This window comes from Macaca mulatta, chromosome 13 (assembly GCF_049350105.2).
Source record: "Macaca mulatta isolate MMU2019108-1 chromosome 13, T2T-MMU8v2.0, whole genome shotgun sequence".
In the NCBI taxonomy this organism is placed as follows: Eukaryota; Metazoa; Chordata; class Mammalia; order Primates; family Cercopithecidae; genus Macaca; species Macaca mulatta.
In genome coordinates, this window is record NC_133418.1 from 96,750,289 (window position 1) to 96,777,144 (window position 26,856).

The window sequence follows — 26,856 nt, forward strand, 5'->3', positions numbered from 1 at the left end:
CGGTGTGGCAGGGGCTCAGGCTTCACTTGGGAGGAGAAAAGGATGAAAAGGGCTGTTCTGATGAGACGGTACCTTCTATCTCTTCATGGAATAAAATAAAACATGAAATTAGTTGATAATTCTTAGAACTGAAACTTAATCTGTGGATATAAATTAGAAGGACGAGGCCAGAGTTTTAAAAACTTTTCCAAAGGTAGGGGTAATTAAATAGGCCAAAATGAAACCAGAAAAGCATTTCCAGGGTAGTCTTCTTGGCTCTACAAATTAAATGTAAGAACTGTCTATACTGAATGTATTAATACTAGTCTTTTCCATGCAAATGAAACTCATAGAGTCCTTTGTGAACTTCGGTCTGTCTGCAAATTATCACATCTCTAATATAGTCATGAGCCACACACAACATTTCAGTTAATGACGGACCCCATATGTGACAGTTGTCCCATAAGATTACAATACCGTATGCTTACTGTTCCTTTCCTATGTTTAGAAATGTTTAGATACACAAATACTTACCATTGTGTTACAATTGCCTATAGGATTAAGTACAGGAACATGCTGTGTACGTCTGTAGCCCAGAAGCAATAGGCTCACCAGATAGCCTAGGCGTGTAGTAGGCTGTCTATCTAGGTTTGGGTTGGTACATTCTATGATGTTTGCACAATGACAATACTGCCTAACGACACATTTCTCAGAACGTGTCCTGGCCATTAAGCAATGCATGACTGCACTGAAGACTTAACTTGGCTGCAACGTGATAGCATAAATAAATTGTTTTTATTTTGACACAGAAAAATGCAGGGAGTCAGCCTGTCTGAAAGCTTGACTTGGGACAATAGGGTTTTGATTCTGACCCATTATGAAACAGCAACTCCCTTTCCTCCCACGTGGGGTTTTACCTTACTGGTCAAGTAAAATGAGCAAAACATAATTTAGACTGGAGAAAATCAGAAGAGCTAGTGATTCGCAATCATAATTCTTGCTTCTGTCAAGTTTTCTTTCTTTAGTTCTACTCAACTTTCTCATCAGTTCAGTGGGATAGCACCACTCTCAAAGAGACCTGGCCAGGCACAGTGGCTTGGGCCTGTAATCCCAGCACTTTGGGAGGCTGAGGCAGGATGACTGCTCCAGGCCAGGAGTTTGAGACCAGCCTGGGCAACATAGCGAGATCCCATCTCTAAACAAATTAAAAATTAGCCAGGCATGATCATATGTGCCTATAGTCCCAGCTACTCAGGAGCCTGAGGCAAGAGGATCACTTGAGGCCAGGAGTTGGAGGTTGCAATGTGCCATGCTTATACCACTGCACTCTAGCCTGGATGACTGAGTGGGACTCTGTCTCTTTAAAAAAAAAAAAAAAAAAAAAAAAGACATGTCTCTCAAAGCATTAAAATGGTCAGAGTACCAATTAGAGTTACATTAACACAAAAATAGCACCAAGCACTCTATGAGAGACGTTACTCTAAAAGTCTTCTCTGTCCAAGGGTCATGACAAGGCGTTGTCAGAGACATTTGGGTCAGCCTTGGCATCTTGCTTTTGCCCCTGAATTGGGTTCTGAGGGAGAGGAAGTTGACCTGGCTGCCTCCTCCACAGTATGATTCAGGGGCCGTTGGAAGTTGAAGCATGGAAAGGGGAACATCCAGGATGATAGAAACAAGCAGCCTGTAGCCTCCAAGCTAAGAGAAATCCTAAGACAATGTGTGCTGCCTTCAATCCAATTCAACAAACGCTAACTGTATGCCTAACTATGTCTAAGGACTTGAGTTTCCCATTCTGAACACATGACTAAGGTACCAATGATAAGTCCTTCCAAAGTAGAGGAATTCCAGGGACCTCAAGAATCTGGGGCACTCTGTAATACCAGATTATGTTTCCTGGTGGCCTGCCAGGAGAGCCATTACTATGAAACAACTCACTGTTATTTATTGAGTTCCCACCTTTGCCAGACACTCTACTGGGCACTTCATGATCTCTAAACCTCACAACGACCCTGCCAAGTAGACCTAATTAGCCCCATTTACAGATGAGGAAACTGACGTCTAAGAGTCTAAGTATCTTATCCAAGATCACCCAGCAAGTAAGTTGCAGAGGTGGGATTGAACCCAGGTCTTTCTGGTTCCAAAGCCTATGTCCTTTTTCATTAGGAATTCTTTCACAGAAAGATGAAGTAGAATTTTAAAAAGTCTACTCCCTACCAATATACTGAAATAGTAGAATAAGTGATTAAAATTGTCTTCAAAGCTTTTATACATAAAATTAATCACCTCGTCCATCTCACTTTTTATCATCTTAGAGGTATCACATGTCACAACAAAGTAACGTGGTGGGACTATAAAAAAATAATTCATAGTTCTGAAAACCCAGAAGAACATAAATATTAAATTAAGGAGAGGCTCTAGTTTCGTTTTCTTACTTTCTTTTCTTCTTCTTCTTCTTTTTTTTCCCCTGGACAGGATCTTGCTCTGTTGTCACGCGGTGGCGTGATCACGGCTCACTGCAGCCTCAACTTCCCAGGCTCAGGTGATCCTCCCAGCTCAGCCTCCCGTGTAGCTGGGACCACAGATGTGTGCCACCATGCCTGGCTAATTTTTTTGGATTTTTAGTAGGGAAGGAGTTTCACTAGGTTGTCCAGGCTGGTCTCGAACTCCTAGGCTCAAGTGATCTGCTGCCTCGGCCTCCCAAAGTGCTGGGATTACAGGTGTGAGCCATCACGCCCGGCCTTGTTTTGTTTTCTAGCTAAATTTTTTTTTCTAGTAAAGCATTTTCTAGACCTATTGTTAGCTCTCAACTCATTTTACAGATTCAACTTTGAGCCATCTCAAGAGTGTCAGTCCTTCAGTTAAACAAAATCAGGTTGTAATTCAATATGGAGAAAATTTCAATGAGTACAATAGGACAAGAAAATAAGACAGGAGATCAGAAAGATGAGTTAAGTATACCAGTGGAAGAAAATCTGGGTATTCACAGGGAATCAGAGGCTCATGGAAGCATCAATTCAGGCCTGGCTGTATTACATTTGTGACTAATCTAATATTTCTACTAAACACACTTTATACTGTAAGTAAGAACTCTGTGAGAGTACTGTATTCCATTTTTTGTTTCTCACTTTTAAAGGGACATATAAAAATGGAAATGTTGAGACAATGACGACTATGATTAAGCACTCAGAAAACATTCCTCCTTGGAGCAAAGTCTAAAAAAGTTGAAACTGCTAAGTTAAATAACTTTAAAAAATACGGCATTATTAAATAGAGTAATTAAAAATATGGGCCAGGCACGGTGGCTCACGCCTGTAATCCCAGCACTCTGGGAGGACAAGGCAGGGGGACCACTTGAGATCAGGAGTTTGAGACCCACCTGGCCAACATGGTGAAACCCCATCTCTACTAAAAATACAAAAACTAGCCAGGTGTGTGGTGGTGCACACCTGTAGTCCCAGCTACTTGGGAGGCTGAGGCAGAAGAATCACTTGAACTTGGGAGGCAGAGGTTGTAGTGAGTTGAGATTGCACCACTGCACTCCAGCCTGGGTGACAGAATGAGACTCCGTCTCAAAAATAAATAAATAAATAAATAAAAGGCCTACTACTATATGGATAATTTTGATCAGCTGTTCTTTGATTAGGCACAGTATAAATGAGAAGAGTTTAAGAGGCATTAAGAGGAATTTGGTTGGTAAATGAATTCTCCACAGAACAGAGTAGTGAATAATAACTCCATTTACTCAGCACTAATGCATCATGTCCTGTATCAGGTGCTTTTCCTCTATGATATCATTTATTCTTCATATCAACCTATGAGAGAAGCATTATCCCATCTTACAGATGAGAGCACGGGAACTTCAGAGAAGCTATAGAACCTCTCTAAGGTCATAGAGGCGGTGAATGACAAAGAGGCATCGAACCCCATTGGGGTCTCCCTCACCTAAATCTACCCCACTCTTAGGTCTCTGGTTATCACTTTTGTGACTTCTATGTCCTTATCTGCATCCTTGACATCTGGTTCCACATGTGACTTGGGTGTTTCAGTAGATGCCTGGGCTGACCAAGTCCTTGAGGGTGTGTTTCCAGGAATATTTATTAAACTTACTTTGGTACCTGAACTGAAGTGATTAGTTCAGGGCCAGAGGACTTGATGGACACTTTCCAGTAGAAAGAAGGTGGAATGCAAGCAAATAACTTTACATTTAAAAAATATGAAAGACGAGACTATTGTAATTGCAAACAGAGTATGTCTAATGGCATGAACACTAACCAAGTCTTTGTTCAGAAATGCGTTTTGTAAGTTTGTTAACATCTCAAACAAGCCTTTAAGAGGGCAGTAATCTTAACAGATGTCCACCATCAGGATTTTGTTAGCATGTGGAAAAGCATTTTAAGTAAGCCCCCCAAAACAATAATGTACTTAGCAGATGTTGTTCTACTAAGAGTTGGTATGAACTACTTCTAATGATGCCCAGTCACTCAAGACACGAAAAGGGTAAGGGGAAGAAAAGTTTTTTTTTCTCTTGTTGCATCTTGATTCCTGGCCTACTACCTGCTGTTGATTGCATTACAGTTTCTTTAAGAAGTGAAACTATTTTCAAAAACTAGAGGTCAGGAGTGAGTGAATTTACTATGAGTTTGTTATAAATGTACACCTTTGAAACTCTAATGAATAGCTTTACTGCTCTTAAATAGGTACAGATCACTTTTCCTATGAATTACCTTTAAAACATTTTCCCTGGGGAAAAAAAAAAAACAGTGCATGCAATAGTTATCCGAGACTCACCTACAAACATTTTTCTAACTCCTTCTTCCTCACTGCACACAGGTTTTAATGATGGTCAAAGAAAGATGTAGAGAATAAGAAAAAAGCCTTCTGTCTTTCCAGGACGCAGAAGGGTATCTACCTGATTTCTATTAACTGGTATTTACTAAAAGGTCAGGCATATAAACAGCACTAGGTAACTTCACGTGCACATCACTGGTCTCTGTGTTCAAGGAGTCAATCTGTAGGTAGCTAAAGCTTGACCTCCACACGAAAATGAAAAGATATCAGAAGATGAGATTAGCACAGGTTTCCAAAGTGCTCCTTGCTTGAATTTTTACAACAGCTTTACAAAGTAGGTAGCAAGTGTCAACATACTCATTGTAGAGAGAAGCAAAAAACCTGAGGCTTGAGATGGATGATTTGTCCAAGCTGGAAGCAGTGAAACTGGAATTGTAATCTTTCTCTGTACCTGGAGTTTTCATGTTTGCTTAAGAATAATCTGGAGGGGGGATGGGAGGGCTTGTTAAAAACTCAGATACCCAGATCCCACCCCAAAGAAGGCAATTTACTAGGTTTATTCAGCAGGTCGGAGTTTGAAAAACTACACCACAGTTTGAAAAAACACTGCTCTAGACCTCACGCAATGATGCACAGCCAGGGCTGGAATGGGAAGGGGTGTGGTCAATGAAAATGTGCCTCCTATCCCCGTGGCATCAGGGCAGTGACTACTTGCACTGTGGACAACAGGAAGGTAAGGAAAACACAGATCTGCTCTTAAGGCCTAGTATGGGAGATAAGACATTTATGGAAACAACCAGAAAAAAGGTGGTTTCCACTAGATGTATACATGGGTAAAATGAGTGTGATTATATTCAGGTAAACAGAAGGCAAGGCAAGGAAGCAGTCAAATCAAAACTGAGGCTGGAAGTAAGGAGGACACAGACACTACTTAACAAGGCAGGGCAATGGATCCGAGGCCAGGATCTCAATGTGGACAGCAGACCACGCGTCCTGGACCGCACCAAGCAGCTTTTTGCCCATTGAGAAAGGCACATTTCATATTTCAGGCTGCCCAGCGTGCCTACTGGTAAGGGGTATCTACCTAGAGAGGAGGCAAGAACAGGGATAGATCCTGATGCAATGCCAGTGGTGAACTGCAAAGGAAAGAAAATGTGAGGTTAAAAAAATAAAAGTTCTGTTTAGTCGTAAAGTGAGAGATGTTCTGGAGATTAAAAAAAAAAATCTGGGCTTTGAGATTGAATCTCAGCCAGGTTCACTGCTGAAATTTCTCCTTTAAACTAACAAATTCTAAATGTATCTGTCTGGCTCAGGCCTTTCTTGAACTCAGAACTTGTATAGCCAACTGTCCTCTCACCACTGCCACAGGTTAAAAATGCATCTCAAACTTAACCTGCTCACAAGCAAACCTGCCCCCGAAACCTACTGCTCCCATATCCATCTCATCTCAGAGAATGGTAGCTTCTATCTCTTGGTTCCCAGACCAAAAACCTCCATCATCGCTGACTGCCTTCTCTCACACCCCATAGTCAATCAGCCTGGTTGGCTTAAGAGGCACTCACTGAGAGTAGGGCTCAGAACCTACCAGAACTTCTCACTGGGGTTGAAACCTCCCTGGATAAACTGGGGTGATTTCCACCTCAGTGCACTGGCCCAGTTCTCCTGCTGTTCCCTTTGCCTGGAACTCTCTTCCCAGCCATCTGCGGGCAGGCTTCCTCATCTGCTTCAGGTCTTACTCAAATGTCAGCTTCCTGAACCATCTATTTAACATAGCCCCCTTCCATCTCTGGTACTTGGTCTTCTGTGATGTCGTTTTCTCTGTGGCATAAGACATTCTACATGTATTCATTCATCATCTCCCCCCATGACTCCTCACTAGAATATAAGCTCCTCCAGAATGAGGACCTGCCTCTGTTTTGTTCACTTTTATAACCTCATTATTCTTGGCAAGAATAATGCCAAGCATATCAGGAACTTAATAAATATTTGTAGTATTAAAGTCCAATTAATATAAAAAAAGATACGGAAGTCAAATTTCTAAATGAACATTAAAAGCCAATAAATGCATCTATCTTTATGGAAATAGTCATCATGGAAAAGGAGAGTTTAACGGTCTTGGAAAGGGATTGGCAAACTTTTTCGGTAAAAGGCCAGGTAGTAAATATTGTCATCTTTGCATCCATACTGCCTGTATTGCAGTTACTTAGCTCTCCTGCCGAAGTGCAAAAGCAGCCACAGATAATATGTAAATGAATGAGCATGGCTGTGTTTCAACAAAATTCTGTTTATGGATACTAAAATTCGAGTTTCGTGTAATTTTTACGAGTCATGAAACATTATTATTTAAATATTTTTCTAACCATTTAAAAATGTAAAAGTCATTCTTAGCTGTGGGTTGGATTTGGCCAGGAGGTTTTAGTTTGCTGACTCTTGATCTAGGATTATAGGAATATCTGACAGTTCTACAGATGCTGAAACTAGGAAAAGTATCCAGGAAGAAATATAGGCAAGCTCCACCTCCCCGATTAGGTTATTAGCAAAAATGAAAAGAGGCCCTTTGGTGAAACTTCTTAGACGCTATATTCCATCAGCAGGTAAACCACAAGAATTAGCTTTTTTCAGGCAAGGGTGAGGTGAACATTAGGCAGCCCGTGGACTGTGGGAGTTCTCACAACGATACTAGATTGCAACTGTGCAAGAGGGAGCTATTTATATGATTTTGAACGAAGCTTGAGGCATATTCTGGTGGTTTTTAACTTCTATGTTAGGTGAAAAAGCTGCCTACAAAAGCCTTCCTCCCACCCAAAATACTAGCTGTTAGTTGGTGACTGATCCTCAGAAATATTAACATGAATCATATATGCTCTTTTCACAGTACAAAAAGAGAGAATTTTAACACTCAGAAAATGTCATAAACCACACAATAGAGAAGCTATCCAGCCTTCAAATTGTAAATAAATAAAATCCTGTTCCTGCATGGAAGCCGCTTCCTCCTTTCAATTCTGATGCTTCCTCCTTTGGATTCTGATGCCTGCAGGGCTGGCTGGTGTTAACCGTGTTCAGTCTGATGCTGAAGGGAGACTTTGCTCTCCATCCTTCTTCCCTGGGGCCCACCCTTGTTAACCCGACTGTCTTTGGGAACCCATAGCACTCGGCCTTGCCCTTTCTCTGGTTGCTGCTCTTCTCACCTACAGGCAGCTTGTGGCTTCCTTGTCTCTACTGTGATCAGCCTGGGTTGGCTTACGTGGCACCAGCTGAGAGCAGGGCTCAATCTTTACCCAGGCTTCAGGAAAGAACTCCCGAGTTAACTTTCTTCTTCCTACTTGGAGAAACAGGTATTTTTGTCTTTGATCCCTAAGCTCTGTTTTCTTTCTCTTGTTACTAAACAGTTCACTCCCTATCCACCCCTCCTTTTTTTGCAACTTCATCATTTTTCCACATTGCACCGTTTGGCACAGGAGAAGGAAAGAACCACATCAAATAAAGGAATGCAACCACAAAAGCTGCCTTGAGAAACAGGGCCCCAGATTTTTTTTTTTTTTTTTTTTGTCAATTTACCGTTTTTGGACTTGTTCTCCCATAATCAAATCCTCCCTATCGTGCTAACAATGTGGTGGTGTGTCAAAACATTGGAATTCTGCTTCAATCAGCAACCCAGAGCTTAATAGGAAAATGAAGCAACAAAATGTTGCTCTTACTGTTAACCTTAGGCTAGGCCTGTCCTTAGGATAGGGACTGTTTGCTTCTTTATGGTAAACGGGCCAAACGTTCAGTTTTGTGAGAGCTTGCATTGTCAGTAGAGGCCCACAGCAGTGTTGTGAGCATCATTCAGGCACGCTTCTAAAGCAACAGGGACAGTCACTTCAAATACCGCAAACTGAAGCACGAAGCATCCCACAATTTAGTAAGCCAGAGAAGAGTTCAGACTAAATTTGTTTGCAAAAATTTTAAAGACATATTCATTTTACTGGCAGCAAGTCAAGGGTCTGGCTCTATGACACTCATGTCTGCAGTTATCACAAAAGGGCTTTTGTGAAATTAAAGTGGTTGTTTTGTTTCTTGTTTTTAAATTAAAAACATGTGCAATATGTAAACCATTTAGGGACAACAATAAGGTGCCACAATTTCAAACCAAAACATTTGCAAGTCACTACTCTATATCCTCAGGGAGTATGTGATACAGTTAATGTTTCTAATATTCATCATCAATGAAAACATCCATTACAGGTAGAGAATTTTCGATTTAGCGATTTTTTAATCTTCTGTGATTAACTTGGTAAACTAAACTGTTTGAAGGTAAGTGTTTTTGTTGTTTTGGTTTGGTTCACATGGAGTCGCGTGCCACTTTGGTTAACGTTGGAAATAGCCTCTTCTTCAACATCATCTCTTGCATATACAGACAGCGAGTAGAACTGTATCTGTCCCTGAACACTGAAGTACTGTGACCTCCCCCTCCAGAGATTTCTCTTGGGGAGAGAGGAAGGGGTGGGAGGAGAAATACCTTTTCTCTCACCTTGTTCTAACATAGCATATTGGAATCTCAGGGTGGAGAAATGCGTTATTTGAAAAGAAAGAAAAAAGCTCACAGCTGGTTCTGATATGGACTAAAAGGACAGATTGTCCAACTGCCCCACTCCTGAGAAATGCTGTTTCAACCATACAGAAGGAGTCTTCTGTCCTTAGAAGCTAAAGACCTTAGTTAATAGGTAAAGTTGCTGCTCTTCTAATTTTGGCAACATTCAGCCTGGCCCCAGTTCTACCTTGAAGAGCCAAGTCATTGGTGTCATTCCAGTTGCCCACTGATCTTCCTGTCTCCTCTTGAGCCCCCTACTCTCACTGCCACCATAGCTGCCCAATAAGCAGAGAGTATGACCAAGTCAAGGTGGTGAACGATGAAGGGAAGAATGGCAGAGCTAGTATAAGGGGCCGCAGGCAGGTGCTTGCTTACAAGGACCCCCTCTCCTCCCCATTCTGCTGATGCGGCTCAGGTGCCAAGCCCGGGTGCCTGGCCCTGGTGCCACCTACTGCCCAGGAAATGTCCACAAAGGTGAGCATGGGGAGCAGGACATAGACACTGGATGGGGGCACTGTTCCCCTCTGCAGTGTGCTCCCCAAACCAGCTGGAAAGCAGGAGGAGCCATTTGCTGGAGCAGAACGGGAAGAGGGAATTGAGGAGGCTATAAGTAGAGTTAGTATTTTAACAAAAATAAGATCTATTCAGTAGATTGCTATCATTTCAAAAACATTTGATCTTACTAAATATATTGTTTACTTAGTAACAGGGAAGTGGGAGTTCACTTCTGTTAATATCCATCTGTGCAAAACTAGGGATCTATTTCTGAATAACATAATTTATTTACCTGGTATCTTTTACTTTGAAAAAATATCCACTAATTTAAATACTATTTTTAGCCAATTCTCTAAAATAGATGATTCAAAACAGCCACAACAGTAACAAGGGCCCACACTTCCCTAGACAGTGTGGGGCAGGCCTGCCGGGAAGCAGGGCCAGGGCGCCTCATGGTCCAGGTTGCCTAGAACTCAGGGGAACCTGTACTGAGGAACCTGATAACTCCAGAAGGTAGATGTGTTTGCTTTCCTTAAACCAGTGACACGAGACACAACAGAAAGGGAAAGGTTTAGTCAGGAAGAGAAGGGGTTCTGGGAACTGTAGACAAGGACAATGCCAATTTAATTGGCCAAATATAATTGAGGTTGGCTTAATAACTTTTTTGGAAACCACTTTCTTGGTTGCTTGAGAATTTGGATTGCTGCTGTTTTCTTAAGCCTTCAAAACCAAAACACTAAACATGTACTAATAGAGCAGTATTAATAGCACAGAGGGGAATATAAACATGACTTATGAGAAAAGTTGTATGGCTGGCCCATAGCTATTATCTCCTGCCCCTGCAGGATGTGAAGGTATCAATACTGCATCCACGGCCTCAATGGGCCCAAAGTAGTTTCACTCAGACTCATGTGGAATCACATGTTGAATATTCATAGCTTCATTTCTGGAAGCTATGAGTGTTTTACCCTATATGGCAAATGAGACTTCAGTGAGATGTGATAAAGGTTAAGGATCCTGACATGAGGAGATTATCTTGAATTCTCTGGTTGGGCTCTCCATCAATCTAGGCCTCTTGGTGTAAGGATTCAGTTCAAGACACTCTTAACTCTCAGGATTCCTGGCACTTTCCAGAAATGACTCTTCCACAGAACCCCGTGGAGGCATTTAGAGTCTTAGAGCAGAGGGCAGGGGAGGATTCACAACTTCTGGGCCATTGGCAAGCCCTGAGCATGAGTACACAAGGTCCACCACACAGCTCCGGCCATTCAACGGGGCCCCAGGCTCGCATCAGCACCTCCCTTTCCCAATCAGACCGAGATTGCTTCTCAATACAGTCTGGGGCTAACTCAGGACAACTCACTTTTCTGGATGTTTCCTCATTTCCTTAGGAACCAACTTGGGATCAGGGTCACTCTGGAGCAAGGCGAGCCCTTAAGTTTGCTCCCATCACCTCCTGAAACCGTTAAGCTGCAGCCATGCTCACTGCCTGAACAACAAACACGCTGGGTGCGGTGGCTCACGCCTGTAATCCCAGCACTTTGGGAGGCCGAGGCGGGCAGATCACGTGGTCAGGAGATTGAGACCATCCTGGCTAACACGGTGAAACCCCGTTTCTACTAAAAAAATACAAAAAATTAGCCGCTGTGGTGGCAGGTGCCTGTAGTCCCAGCTACTTGGGAGGCTGAGGCAGGAGAATAGCTTGAACCCGGGAGGTGGAGCTTGCAGTGAGCCGAGATCACGCCACTGCACTCCAGCCTGGGCGACAGAGTGAGACTCGGTCTCAAAACAAAAACAAAAACAAAAACAAAAAACAAAAACAAAAACAAAAAAACACACCAACCCAACTCTAGACTTGAAATAGAGATGGGGCATATTCTGAGTGACTTCTGCCTCCTAGGCCCGGGAAGGACTGAAGACAAATGCTGGAGAGAATAAACGACAAGTTCATATGAGTAGAACCAAATCACAAATGTAAACAACAAATTTCAATCAGCAACAGGGAAGTTGAACACATTATAGCAGTCTTCCAGTGGAGTACCACACAGCCACCAGGAAGACAGCAGCCTTCAGGTTCTGATGGCCACTTAAAAAATACATTCATCATTTCCATTCAGACAAATGGCCATGATATACTGGATAGGAAAAATGCAAGTTGCAGAATAGTATGTAATGTGTCACACATTTTTTTGTGGCTAAATTAAAGCAACAACAACAACAACTAAATAAATAAATACCCCAAACTGATTTAATAGGGCGACATTGCAAACATACTAAATCGATGTACTTCGTGTTTCTCAGTAAATCGTGTTTCTCCCCTGCACTTTCACTGAGGCTAAAACTTGAGGCCTACTGTCCCAAGGAAGAGGGTGGCACACCCAAGTCAGAGAAATACCAGCACAGGGAAGAAGAGGGATGTGGCACCGGATGAGCACACCCCTCAGACAGGAACGGAAAGAAGCAAATTCAGAGGGAACAGGGCCTGCCTGGTGTCCCAGAGGTTTTCCTTGGGTCTCGGTGGAGAGAGAGAGAGACAGGAAAAACGGGAAAGAGAGAGAGAAGCAGCGGTGGTAAAAGGAGAGATACCAAGGTTAACTGAGGGAAATCCAAGGGAAGAGGTTTTTACTCCACTTCCCACTTGGGAATCGGCGAGATCATCTTGCAGAGGAAGGAAGAATTACAGTAAGACACATGATCACATTGCACTTTGTATAGTTTTCTTTTCTTTTCTTTTCTTTTGACAGGGTCTTCGTCTGTCACCCAGACTGGAGTGCAGTGGCACCATCACAGCTCACTGCAGCCTTGACCTCCGGGGCTCAAGTAATCCTCCTACCTCAGCCTCCTGAGTAGCTGGGACTACAAGCACCTGCCATCACGCCTGGCTAATTTTTGTATTTTTTTGTTGAGGCAAGGTCTTCCTATGTTGCCCAGGCTGGTCTCAAACTCCTGGGATTAAGCAAACTACCTGCCTTGGCCTCCCAAAGTGCTGTGATTACAGGTGTGACCCACCACACCCAGTTGTATCCTTGTTTTTTTTTTGTTGGTATTGGAAAGTTAACTGACACATATTACTTTTGTAACATGAGAGACAGAGATAGAGACAGACATAGAGATGGAGAGAGAGAGAGAGAGAGGTACTAAGGTATATAAGAACACAGTTTGATTGTGAAGTTGAGCTTTTTTAATTCCCAAGGACTATGGAACTCTATGTTATTGATCTAAAATCTACTATTATTTAGAAGAACATCAATAAGAAATAACACATGACAAACATTTTCCATGAGCCAGGCATTATATTAAGAGCTTCTTTTATTTTTCTTTATTTAACCCTTAAAAAAGGCCTGTAAGGTTGATATATTGTACAAATAGCAGTAAGGCTTGGGAGGTTAAGTAACTGACTCAAAAGAACTCATCCAGTAAATGATGGACACTGGACTGAACCAGGCCATCCAATTTCTGAACCCACACATTCCACCACTGCGCCACACACTGCCTCCCACCACAGACCAGCTGGGCTTCAACAATCAGTTCGTTTTGCTGGTGTGTATAACACTGAAAGATCCAATCTTACCACACAAACTTGTTTGGTACAAAAGGAAGAAACAGTGACTAGCTAGTGAAAGCACATCATCAGAAACAGGTCCAGGCGCTGAGACAAGTGAGGGACAAAATTCAGGAAACAGGAGCAAGGAGCCACAACTCATTCAGTATCATTTTTCTCACCAGCCCTGATTTTTCTCCCGAAGTCCCTGCAGCCAGCAGCAGCACAGCTTCATTTTGCAGCAGGGACACTTGAGCATTAAACCCTACGTGCTTGCTTGGCTCCGCAACAGCTCAAGCGACCTTCAAGCACCGTTTCTGAGGCTCTGTTACTACAACATCATCTCCTCAGCCCCCACTCTTGATTACAAGCCTATTTTTTTTAACTAAACATAAAGCAATTTCTCACTGAAGTTTCTTTGCTTGTAATCCTCTACCCGATTTTTTTTTTTTCCTGATTAAATAGAAATAAGTAAGCTCCTAACACAAGCCTTGAACACAGGTAGGCATTTGTGGTAGGCAGAATGATGGCTCCCCAAAGCTGCCAAACCCTCATTTCTGGAAGCTAGGAATTTTTTACCCTACATGGCTAAAGGGACTTTGGTGAGATGTAATAAAGGCTAAGGACCCCAACATGAGGATATTATCGTGAATTATCTGGTTGGGCTCTCAATCCATCTAGACACATGAGTCCTTAAAAGTAGAAGAGGAAAACAGGGGAGTCAGCCAGAAAAATACGATGACAGAAGAGGCAGGAAAAACTTGAAGCATGAGAGGGACTGGACCTGCCAAAGCTGGCTTGAAGGAGGAAAGGAGCCATGAGCCAAATAAGGTCAGCAGCCTCTAGAAGCTCAACTGACCTTCGCAAAGGACCAGATCTCAGTTCTGCGACTGCAAGGGACTGAACTCTCTCAACAACCTGAAAGAGTAAGGAAACAGATTCTCCACTAGAGTTTCCAGAAGGGAATGCGGCCCACTAGCACCTTGACTGTAGCTGCAGGAGCACTGGACTTCCGATCTACAGAAGTGTAAGATAATCAATTAGCATGGGTTTAAGCTGCTAAATTTGTGGTAATCTGTTACAGCAACACTAGAGATCTAATATAGCATTCAAAATACAACTGTTTTTTGATGGAAACATGATGAAATGAGGCTTTGTTTATGTAGCAAAATAAATAATGACAGTAATGGTGTGTGTCCCATTGAATAAAACAGAATTAATAAATCCCCTCTGATATACATATGTTAATGGATAAATAAATAAACGAGGAAAGCTCTTTACAGTAGAAAGCCAACTAATAAATGTAGAAAGAAAGATGCAGCTGGAGAATCATCAACGGCTGTCAAAACTAGTGGGTGAAAGTCTGAGGAAGACATTTACATAGTCTCAACACATCACTCCACAGAGTTCTTATTAAAGAGAAAACTAGTAACATTGGAGTGCAGAAACCACAGAGACACCACCTTAACCAGGTGATCAAAGTCAACATCACCAATCCCGGGACAAACTGACATCATGTGACTTTTGATGTGCTCTACTCAGGACAGACACATCATGTCACACATACAAATCCGATTATGAGGAAGCATCAAATGAACCTAAATTAAAGAACAAAATGACCGATACGTACTCTTCAAAAATGTCAAGGTTAAGAAAGATAAAGATTGAGAAACTGTTCCGGATTTAAAAAATAAAAGAGACATGATAGCCAAAGGCAATGTGTGATCTGGCTTGGATCCTGGACCAGGGTAAAAAATAGCTAACAGGGTTATTACTGAAACAACTGACAAAATTAGAATATGGACTGTGGATAAGATAATAGTACTGTGTCAATGTTACAGTGCCTGACTTGATAACTGCACTGTGGTTATATAAGAGAATGTCCATGTTCTTAAGAAATACATTCTGAAACATTTAGGCGTGAAGTACACTGTGGCCCCAACTTACTCTCAAATAGTTTAGGAAAAAAATGAGCAGACACAAAAATATAAATACACAGAGAGAATGATAAGGCAAATGGGGCAAAGTGTAAACAATTAGGGAATCTGTGTACAAGGAGTAAGACAGTTCCTTGTTCTATCCTTGCAACTTTTTCTCTTTTAAGTTTAAATATCAACATAAAAAGTTACACAAAAATCCTTGTAAACCACCCGTTAAATTTTTATGTTAATTTTAGATCCACTGTTATATGATACAGAGAATTTCAAAGAAAGAAAATATGAGTTCAATGAGTTTAATTTTCTCCAACACAGTATGTAACTGGCTGGGTGATTTTTTTCAATTAATGCTGTTAATATGCGATAATACCTTGCACACAGTAGGCAAGCAATAAATACCTACAGACCGAACACCAAGCAATTTACTTCTAGTAGGAAAGTCAGCATCCCAAGTAAAAGCATGGAAATATATGGCATGATATGACATAAAAACCTAACAAAAATTAACCTGAAGTGTGAATGAACCAGAAAAATGAGGTGGTTAAGCACCCTTGCTCTGAAATCGGACTGGCAATGTAGATTTGAAATTCAGTTTCATCACTTAGTATACTGCCTTTGGGGCAAGTTGTTTAAAACATCCCTAAGCTTCAGTTTGCTTATCTCTGAAATGGAGATAATAATAAGTTTCGCAGGGCTATTGTAAAAATGAAAGAATCACTCTCCAAGTGGTCCCTTCCTTACAGTGCAACTGGCTATTCAGAAATGCTCTTGTTGAACAAACTGACGCACATAGTACTTTTCAGTATAGATTATTCCTCACACATAAAACGCCTCTGACCATTATTTCTACACAGCCATATCCACTGTCTTCCAAAGCACTTAAATCAGTGCCAATTCATGAAATCTTTCTTGACCACTATGATATTAAATCACTCTATGACTCATTCATTCAACAAATATTAATAGATATGACAGTAAACAAGACATTGCCATATCCTACTCTCATAGGAATTATATGCTAATAAGAGACAATGCAATAATAATATAAAAAAGAAACAGAAATATCACAATGTCAAAGAGCATGACAATGGATGAGGGCAGATGGCAGGTGGCAACTTTAGGGAAATCGGGGAAAGTCTCTCTGTGGAAATAAATTTAAACTGAGACTCAAATGATAAAGTGGAGCCAAATATGAAAAGAGGTAGACAAATGACCTTTTGGCAGAGGGAATGTGAAGTACAAAAGCCCTGAGGTGGAAATGAGGCTGAAGTGTTTGAAACACAGAAAGGGGCCAGTGTGGCCAAAGTGGTGGGTATCGGGGAGGTAGGAGAAGAAAGAGTCAAATGTCCACGAAAAGGCCAGATTATGAAAGAGAGGGTAAGTTACTGGGGTTTTATTCTATGTCCATGATAGGGTTTTACAACTGTTTCTTTCTTCTTACGGTGAATATTTCAGGGGCTTCTATGAGCTCTGTACACAATAGGTGCTTAATAAATACTTGTGAGTGCATAAGGTAGAAAATAGGCTAGGAGGGAAATGGAGCCAACACTCTGTAAGATATTGGATAATGGCTTCTGTCACTAACATGTACACATGCTCCATCAACCTGAACTTCAGATCAATAGGTCTGTTATACTGCATGAAAACAGAGTTGTCATGGCAACTCTAATTAGATGGTTTTCATTCCAAGGAAGATGAACTAAATACTGCACTTACAGGCTGGTTTGGTTCTCTAAAATACCTGCAAAAATTGCAATCCTCTACAAGTTGGAACATTTAGTACAAGGAGTACCCAATTTACCAACAAAAGGGGTCACTAGAGTTGGCTTATTTGTTAGAAGTTTGCAGAATGCATTTTCCTCTAGAAATAATATTGTAAAGGAGGCTAGGTTCTTAGGACAACATACGAAAGCTTCTTAAAAATTCATGAAGTGGCAGAAATACTATACATTTGCACTGAGAAAATAATAGAAATAAGTTCTTCTAAAATATAGCCATTAAACAAAAATTAAGTCAGGCTTTTAACTTATCATGATGCTGTTATTTGAAGAAAATAAAGTTTAATTAGAAGAAAATTAAGAGAGAAGTGGAAAATTTAGCGAAGATTCTATTAAATAATTCTGGGCACCATCAAGGCTTTTAGACGTTAATGTCATTAATTTTAAAATTAGTATTACTTTGGATTCAGGTGTCTCTGAGAGAGCTTAGTCAAGGTCATGGTCCTTTTTGGCTCAGAAACAGGAGAGTAAAACATGAGGAGGGGCTATCCTGAGGTTCCTCAAGGAAATGGAAAACATTAAAGGGAAAGCTGCCTTAAAATACAGTTACAGGGTAACTATGAAAACCTGAAAAAGTAAAATGAGGGAGAAAGGGAAGAAGGAACACCCATGAGAGCAGAAAAAAGCAGAGGGGTAGAAACTGGTTCACCTATGACAGCTTGATTATTACCTAAAAAACAGGGAGTGAGAAAGAGAGAGGGAAAGGGGTAGGAGAGAGAAAGAGAAAATAAATGACAAAGGGAAGGAGTGGAAGGGTAAAAACCAAAGACTGACTGGTCTTGGATGAGTGCAAAGAGAAAAAAGTTTTCATTCATTTATTCAAACAATGAGATGTTTGAAAATTAAATGGCACATTCTTCTAAAATGAATTATGTACTTCATATGACCCCGTGTCATCCCAGATGCCCAGCAGAATGCTTTGAATGTAAGAGAGTTTAATACATTATTAAACATATCAGTGCTGCATCAACAACAGCTAACACATATTAAATGCCCATTATGTATGAAGCATCTTACATACATTATCTCATTTAATCTTCACAACATTAGTCCTATTTTAAAGTTGAGGAAACTGAGGCTTAGACAAGTTAAAGACTTTGCTTAAGGTCCCACATAACTAGTAAATGATAAAGGCCACATTAGAACAAAGTCTGGTTCCAAAGTGCACACTCCTAATCCCTCGCTCTCTACCTACCTCAATAAATATTACTAAGAAAGGAAAGAACTACAAAATCCAGAACCTTACACAAATCTATATATTGGATTGAATTGTACAAAGCTACACACACACACACACACACACACACACACACACACACACACACACACACATAAATGCAGTGAAAAAGATGGTGAAAACTGAATAAGGTCTAGTCTAGTTAGCAGTATATAATCAATTCTGCTTGACATTCATTGATATAGAATTAACATACAATAATATGAATTCATATCCCAAATTGCTTTATCTGGAATCTTTCTCCTTTTATCATATTTAAGTACCGGCAATATGGGGCCTGCAAGGAGTGCTTGGGGAGGGCAACAGTTACAGGAAAAATTTCACTTGCCAAATTGCATTAGCATTATCAGAAAAAGCATTTCACAAAATCCAACACAATTTGTGATTTAAAAAAAAAAAAACAAAAAACTTCAGCAAACTAGGAATAGAGAGGAACTTACTCAAGTTGATAAAGAACATCAGCAAAAATCTTACAGCAAACATAATATTTAATGACAGAAAAACTAAATAAATGTTTCCCCACCTAGGACTGGGAACAAGGCAAGAATGTCTGCTGTCACCACTCTTGTTCAAAATGGTATTGGAAGTCCTAGCCAATGCAATAAGACAAGAAGAAAGGCATACGTGTCTCAGAAAGCAAAAAATAAAACAGCCCTTATTTGTGTAAGACATGATCGTTTATGTAGAAAATTCCAAGGAATCTATAAAAACACTCACAGAACTATTCTCATGAACACAAGATCAACAAGGTTGTTGGACACAAAATCAACACACAAAAGTTAATTGTATTACTATATACCAGCAATGAACACATGGAAATCAAAATTAAAAATGCAGTATCATTTTTATTTGCTCTCAAAAAATAAAAAGAAATACCTAAACATAATGCAAATACAAAGAGGCAGCACAACAGACTTCTTTTGTGGTGATAGAACAGTTCTGTATCATGATTGTGATGGTGTTTACATGAATCTATATATCAGATTAAATTGCACTAAGCTACACAGACACATGCACACACATACACATACACATACACACATGTGAATGCAGGTTAAAAAGATGATGAAAACTGACTAAGGTCTAGTCTAGTTAGCAGTAACATGCCAATGTCAATTTCCTGATTCTGATTATTGCATGACAGTCATATAAAATACCACCAATGAGGGAACCAGATGAAGGATGCATAAGACTCTGCACCATTTCTGCTAACTTCCTGTCTTCATTTCAAAATAAAAAGTGTTGTTTTTTTTTAAAGCAAGTTAAAGTTCTAGTAATGGATATTCTCCATTTCTAGAGTACTTTTAAAAAACATAGAAAACCAAGTAAATTTCATCTCCTTGTTTCCTTTTACAGATAAAAAAAAGTGGCTTTTATATCTAAGCAATCGATGATAGAACCAAGCATGGGTTCCAAAAAAGGAAGAAAGAAACAACAACAAAAACTTAGAGTGCTTACATTAGAAATGTAAATAAACCAAAAATGTATTTTAATTCTGATGTTCCATGTCTATTACTATTTTTTAATCCTATAATATACATCTTAACTTCAACTTTTAAAAAAGAAATGGGATATAAGCATATTTTAATAAAGTAAATCAAAATTTAAATAATTAGTAGAAGTTAATTAGGCCTGATCTGGCAATAAATTAATTATATTCCTTATTAATATTATATACTCCCCCTTTTCTCAATATAATACAGCATTCCCCCCCTTGGTCTCACTAAATGCTCTATGTTACTCTATATTAAGTTATTGAAATTCCATTATTTCTAACAATTTACATGTATGTCTCAAAAACAGTAGGGAAACGCCCCTATTTCTTATGCAAACTACCTCTGTAGATCAAGAAAGCTCCTATACAGTATCCACTGAGTTCTTAGTAGCTTCTTTAGTGTTCAGTTTCTTACCAGGTTCCCAGATAGACATCTCCATATAAAAGCTTAATTTTTTTTAACTTTTTTTTTGGAGACAGGGTCTTGTTCTGTCACCCAGGTGGAGTGCAGTAGCATGATCTGGGCTCACAGCAACCTCCACGTCCTGGGCTCAAGTGATCCTCATACCTCAGCCTCCTGAGTAGCTGGGACCACAGGTGCGTGCCAACACACCCACGTGATATTTGTATTTTTTTATTTGTAGAGACAGGGTCTCACTATGTTGCACAGGCTGGTCTCAAACTCCTGGCTGGGCTCAAATTACCCACCCACCTTGGCCTCCCAAAGTGCTGGGATTATAGGTGTGAGCCACTGCACCCAGCCATAAAAGATTAATAATTGCCTAGCACCTTTTGGTAAGCCTCTTGGGCTGTAGCTCAAATTAAAAGTTCTAAGAATTACAATACTCAGTAAGATTTTATGATTTCAGGAACACAGTTCTAATACTTCTCATTTTAACAGCATTTGTCAAGAACACTGTTAAGTGTCACCTGATATTGGACAATGTTTTCTAGAATAAAAATCTCTACTATTTTACATTAAAAATTGAAATACTATCATTTGCCCAAAAATGAAGGGGTCGGGAGCAGGAGATAAGGAAGGATTAGTTTCAAGGATAAAAAGAATATATACTTATCAATTGACCCTGGCTGTAAAAACTACTTTTAATGTTGATGCTAAAGATAAACTAGAAATATTATATTTTTAGAACACATGCTCCTATTATCTGATAAATGTAGGAAAAAAATTCCAAAGGACACAAGAAACTTAAAATATAATTATTTGGGACTTGATCTGATGAGGGAGAGGGTGAAAAAGAGACTTCACTATATTTCTTTTATAATTACTAATATTTGAATCATGAGAATGTACTATGGACGAAAAAACCTAAATTAAAAAACAAGTGTGCAATTCCTCTAGAGCAAAAGAACTGCTAGGAAAACAAAGCATAGCCCAATGAACCTAGAACCTAGAACAGTGCCTGGTGCATAGGAGGCACTCAAATGTTGAATAAATGAATGGCTGAAATGAAATTTGTAAAATGTTTATATTTCCTTTAAAAATGGCCAAAATGATGTGCAAATATCTGAAGCTATTCCAACTTAACAGGAAATACAGAGGATAGAATAAGTTAAATACCACCTTGAGAAAGTAGGCAGATACTTCGAGAATATAGGACATTCTACTGGACAACTGATCTGGTTTCCTCAACAAGTCAATTTTATAGGAAAGAAAAATAGCAAAAGGGTGAGGAGGACTGTTTTAGATTAAGAGACTTAAGGGGAAAAAAAATCTAACGCTATAGACTATTTGAATCATGATTTGAACAAACCAACCACTATAAAAAGACACTTGAGGGGCCGGGCGCGGTGGCTCAAGCCTGTAATCCCAGCACTTTGGGAGGCCGAGACGGGCGGATCACGAGGTCAGGAGATCGAGACCATCCTGGCTGACATGGTGAAACCCCGTCTCTACTTTAAAAATACAAAAAACTAGCCGGGCGAGGTGGCGGGCGCCTATAGTCCCAGCTACTCGGGAGGCTGAGGCAGGAGAATGGCGTGAACCCGGGAGGCGGAGCTTGCAGTGAGCTGAGATCCGGCCACTGCACTCCAGCCTGGGCGGCAGAGCGAGACTCTGTCTCAACAAAAAAAAAAAAAAAAAAAAAAAAAAAAAAGACACTTGAGACAAATGAGGAAATATAAATGTATACTGAGTTAAATGGCAGTAAAGAATTACTGGTAACTTTGTTATATATTAAATATCAGTATTGTGATACAAAATTTTTCTTTATTTTTTAAAGACATATGGGAATATTTTAAGTGAAATGGCAATGTCTGTGATTGGATTTAATATAATATTATAGGCCCCTTTCCAAAGAAAAAGAAAAGAAGGCTCACACCTATAATGGCAGAACTTTGAGAGACCAAGATGGGTGGATCACCTGAGGTCAGGAGTTCGAGAGCATCCTGGCAAACATGGTGAAACCCCGTCTCTACTAAAAATACAAAAAATTAGCTGGGCGTGGTGGCAGACGCCTGTAATCCCAGCTACTCGGGAGGCTGAGGCAGGAGATTTGCTTGAACCCAGGAGGCGGAAGTTGCAGTGAGCCGAGATCATGCCACTGTACTCCAGCCTGGGCGACAAGAATGAAACTCTTTCTCAAATTAAAAAAAAAAAAAAAAAAGATAATAAGGAAGGAATAATACATGGATAAGTATCACCAAATGTTGTTTAATATTCAGAATGACTATCTGGGGTCCATTATACTATGTTCTCTTGTTCTATGTATGCTTAAAAACTGTGAATCAAAAAATTAATTTTAAGTACCAACCTAACTCAACATAAAAGCAGCAGTTGATCTCTTGGAGTCTAGAGTTTTCAAAACCTAACTGATAGCTCTCTTTTTTGGGAACCAATGGGAAATCAGGATGACAGATGAAATTCTGTGTCCCCTCTGATTTTGGCAACTATTTGCTCAGGGAATACGAACTCATTTTAATGATCCAAGAAAAGTATATGATACACTTAAAGAACCAAATCCTATAGATCGCATTCTGAAATCAGATTTAAAATATTTGAATTGTCTTTACCACTGGCCTTTACTTGCATAAGGAATTAAGAGTTAACACTGGGATGAAATAACTTTATTTTTCTGTTCCAAAATTTCTGTTAAGTGTTCTGCTCAAATGTTTAAAATGTTTTGTTTAGAAGAAATATAATCATTTCAAGAAATCTGCCCTGAGGAAACACTCTTACCCACTATTCTTTTGGAGATTCATTTTTAAGGGACTGACCAAAAGTATTTCATGACAGCTTTGCTACTGTACTTCAGTTTCATGGAACACCTAATCCAGGACCTTCCGTTGGCACTATTTGGAGGAGGGAGGCTTGTTTGCCCTTGCTTTTCGTTTCTCTTGCATTTTATAATGCTTTCTCTCTTAAGGGGAAAAACAGAAAATGATTCTTTTTTCATTGAAAACCAAAATCCCTGGAGCACATGCTTTTGGCATCTTTCTCTTAAGTTGTGAAGGTGAAATGCTATATCCTGGTACCATCTTTGCCAAATGAAAGACTCTAAGGCCTTTTTTAATACTTAGCTCAACCATCACCATAACTCGATGAAAACTCTACAGCCTAGCCTTTCAAGAAGTTACAAGCACTCTCTTCTATTCTTCTGGTACACCACACTCAAAACGTGCAGGAGTGTAGCATAATTTAGCACTTCGTATGTTATTTTCCCTCCCTAGATTGCGAGCAGCTCACGGGCACAAACGTGTCTTTCCTATTTATTCTCCAAGTTATAGGACCAGGCTCCATCCCAGGCACATAATAGGTACTGAATACCTTATAAATTAATAAAAAGCAGGAGAGCAGGGAGAACCAGGGAGGATAGGCCTTCCCTTGCAGGCTGTTCTTTTTCAAGAGGCTAAGTATTGAAAAGATGAAAAGATTTAAGGGAAGCCTCAGTGCCAGTGAGCCATATATAAGCCCAGGGACTTCTACATTCAAGGAAGGAAGTGCAAAAAGAATGGAGAGTTCCTCTTTTAGACACAATGGGAACGGAATCACAGGTTAACAATTAGAACAGTTAAGGGAGTGTGAGTAAGGTACTTAATTATACCTAGACCTTTGCTTTCTTTTTTTTTTTTAGATTTCTCTCTATATTAATTATTTAAAATATTTTTATCTAATCTTAGAGTATAAGATTATTTTACTAAATAATTTTATTTCCAAAGAGGAAAATCTCCTAGAATCTCCCTCCCAGGTAAAACATGTCTATATCTCAGTCCCTAGGACTGAATTATATAGCACCATCAACAAAACCACTGTCTCCTAATGGCAGGAAACTAACTGCAGGCCAAATATCTAAGAAAAAACATACAGTCTTTAGTACCGGCCCTGAGGAATAAAGAACTCTCAATGGCTGGACGAGTGTCTGACACACGGGTGTCCAGTGAATGCATGCTGACTGGATGAGTAACATGACAACAAAACCGAACACTTCCAGCATATACGTCACAGTCTACTGATCCGGCAGGCCTCCCCTCCGCCCTCTCAGTTGGCAATGCTTATCATTCAGTGTCCAGAAATATAAAAATTATTACTGTTCCTTATCAAGGTAACCTTTTTACCTCAGGCCACACCTTCCACAGGGAATGTGAAGGTCAGGCTAAAGTCCAAAGTCTCTATTATCGCCAAAGTCCCCACCTCCAATCTGTGAGATGACAATCCTAGCAGATTGCTAATAGGTGATCATAACCTTCTCCACCTAGTGCAGCTACTATAGAAAACATGACCTCAGAGGTAAACCAAATAATCATCATCCCCACTCCACCTCCACTCTAAGGAAGAATCGGGAGCCTGAGAGAGATGTTGACCTCTGCTACGGACACACACTCCTAGCTTTCGCCCACCGTTAGCCAGTGAAGGGGCTCTAAGCTGTGGAAATGAGGAATGACAGCAACTGTGAATAAGTGAGCTGGCCATGAATATCAAAAGTTGTATTGTTGCAAATAATTTGCTAGGGACCCTCAGACCTAATTTAGCCTCACTGTACATTTCAGGCAACTGAGGCCCAGCCACATTAAAAGAGTTGCCTGAAAACACCAAGCCTGAAGGCAGAGTTGGGACTAGAACAACTTGCCCATGCTTCCAATATCCAGGGAGAAAGGGCGCCAAGGAACAAAGAAGAAAGAGGGGTGAAACCTACAACTGTTCACCAGGGACTGGGGCAGTTAGACACGTGTCATAGGTTGCCATTCCATCTCCCCACTTGGCAACTCCAGAGCCCCTGCTCACCTAGGAAGATTTGTGAAATCCTGTGTATGTACTCAGAGGCTACAACTGTTAGTAAGCTAGAACTGTTCAGTAACTTACATGATGATCTGAAAAATACGAGACAAGTGTGAGCACTCACGCAGGTGTGCAAGAGAAAGGAAAGAAAAGAAAGGAAAGAAAGAGGAACGGAGGGAGGGAGGGAAGGAAGGAAGGAGGACAGGAGGGAACGAAGGAGGGAAGGAAGAAAGGAAAGAAACAAATTGTAGGAAAGGTACAATAAAGGAAGAATTTGCCTAGAGGCAGTGCCTCAGGGGACCCCTTCTGGATGTGGGAAAGACCGGGTCAGCAGGCAATCCCATCAGGCTGCGTTCTGATTCTAAGTTGTGCAAACTCGGGTTAGAATCTTTCTGCAAATAAACAACAACAAAAATTTTAAAGTTCTCCAAACCACTGTCCTACAGAACTTATAAATTAAACTCAACAATCTAGCTTTCTTTTTTCTTTTATAGCAATATCCAGTTAGGAAACATTTCATAAACATAAACAGCCTGTTATAGACACAACATTTTGAGCTGGGATCCCTCTGTCCCACTCCAGGTCACTCTGACTGCAGCCAGGCTGTCCTGGACCTGCATTAGCCCTAGAAGGCAGTACCAGGAGCTAAAGACCTGCCTGAAAGTATCTTCCTATCACAGCTCAGTGAAATCTGCTGCAGGTGATCGACCCCATTCTCAAAAGTGTGTGTGCACGCGTACACACACACACACACACACACACACACACACACACACAGCCTTTAACACCCTCCCCCTCAAAATTCTTGATGAAATGCTTAGGAAATATGTATTCTCTCTTTGTATGTATGTACTCTCTCTCTCTTTTTCTATTTGTGAAGGAAAGAAACAAAATGAAACAAAAATAAAAACAACAGCAAAACTTAGGGTCCTAATTCACAGAGAAGCACACCAGTAATTAACAGTGAACTAGACATACCTGTATTTTTAAAAGAAGTAAAATTAGATCTGATTAACAGGCTATCCAATCAAACTTAAAATCCTTTGGGAGTATCCAGAAATAACCATCAAAATGTTCACAAAAATATTTACTTTAATCATATTCTCTGATTTAGCCTTACTTTTTTTTTCCCCTCAAGTGACAACATTCAAAATGTTTACCTGTGCAAATCAAGTTAAGCATTTTTTTGAGCACCTCCTATGACAAGGTCCTGGATTGATGCTATTCCTTGCTCAAGCTGGATGTTTTATTTTTATTTATTTTTTGAGACAGGGTGTTGCTGTCATCCAGGCTGGTGTGCAGTGGTGCAATCATGACTCACTGTAGCCTCCACTTCCCTGGGCTCAGGTGATTTTCTCACCTCAGCCTCCTGAGTAGCTGGGACTATCGGTGCATGTCATCACTCCCAGCTAATGTTCTTGTCATTGTTTTACCTAGAAGCATCATCCTGGGATTTTTTTTTTTTTTTTTTTTTTTTTAAGTAGAGATGAGGTCTTGCTATGTTGCCCAGGCTGGTCTTGAACTCCTGAACTCAAGTAATTCTCCCACCTTGGCCTCCCAAAGTGCTGGCATTACAGGTGTGAGCTACTGCACCTGGCCTCAAGTTTGTTGCTTTAAATAATTTTTATAGTTTTATGTGACTTCTAATAGAGCAGCAGTTTTGTTTTCTAAGATATTTCATCCTTAAGTATTCAGGGAAGATACTAGTGTAGTGGTTAAGTCCTGAGACTTGGAGTCAGAACGACTGGCTTCAATTCCTATTCTGTCACTTGGTGAGATAGTAACAGTACCTATCTCACA

At 40.3% G+C, this 26,856-nt stretch overlaps 1 protein-coding gene and 1 long non-coding RNA gene across 28 annotated transcripts in view; both read right to left on the reverse strand.

Moving 5' to 3' along the window:
- The window catches only part of BABAM2 (BRISC and BRCA1 A complex member 2), a 456,851-nt gene that overhangs the window by 107,851 nt on the left and 322,144 nt on the right, over window positions 1–26,856 (reverse strand). The window lies entirely within an intron of this gene.
- On the reverse strand, window positions 2–26,295 carry LOC144333834 (uncharacterized). Its single transcript, XR_013402921.1, has 2 exons — window positions 26,217–26,295; window positions 2–81 (listed from the first exon to the last, which is right to left on the reverse strand). It is a non-coding gene; the product is annotated as an uncharacterized LOC144333834 (long non-coding RNA).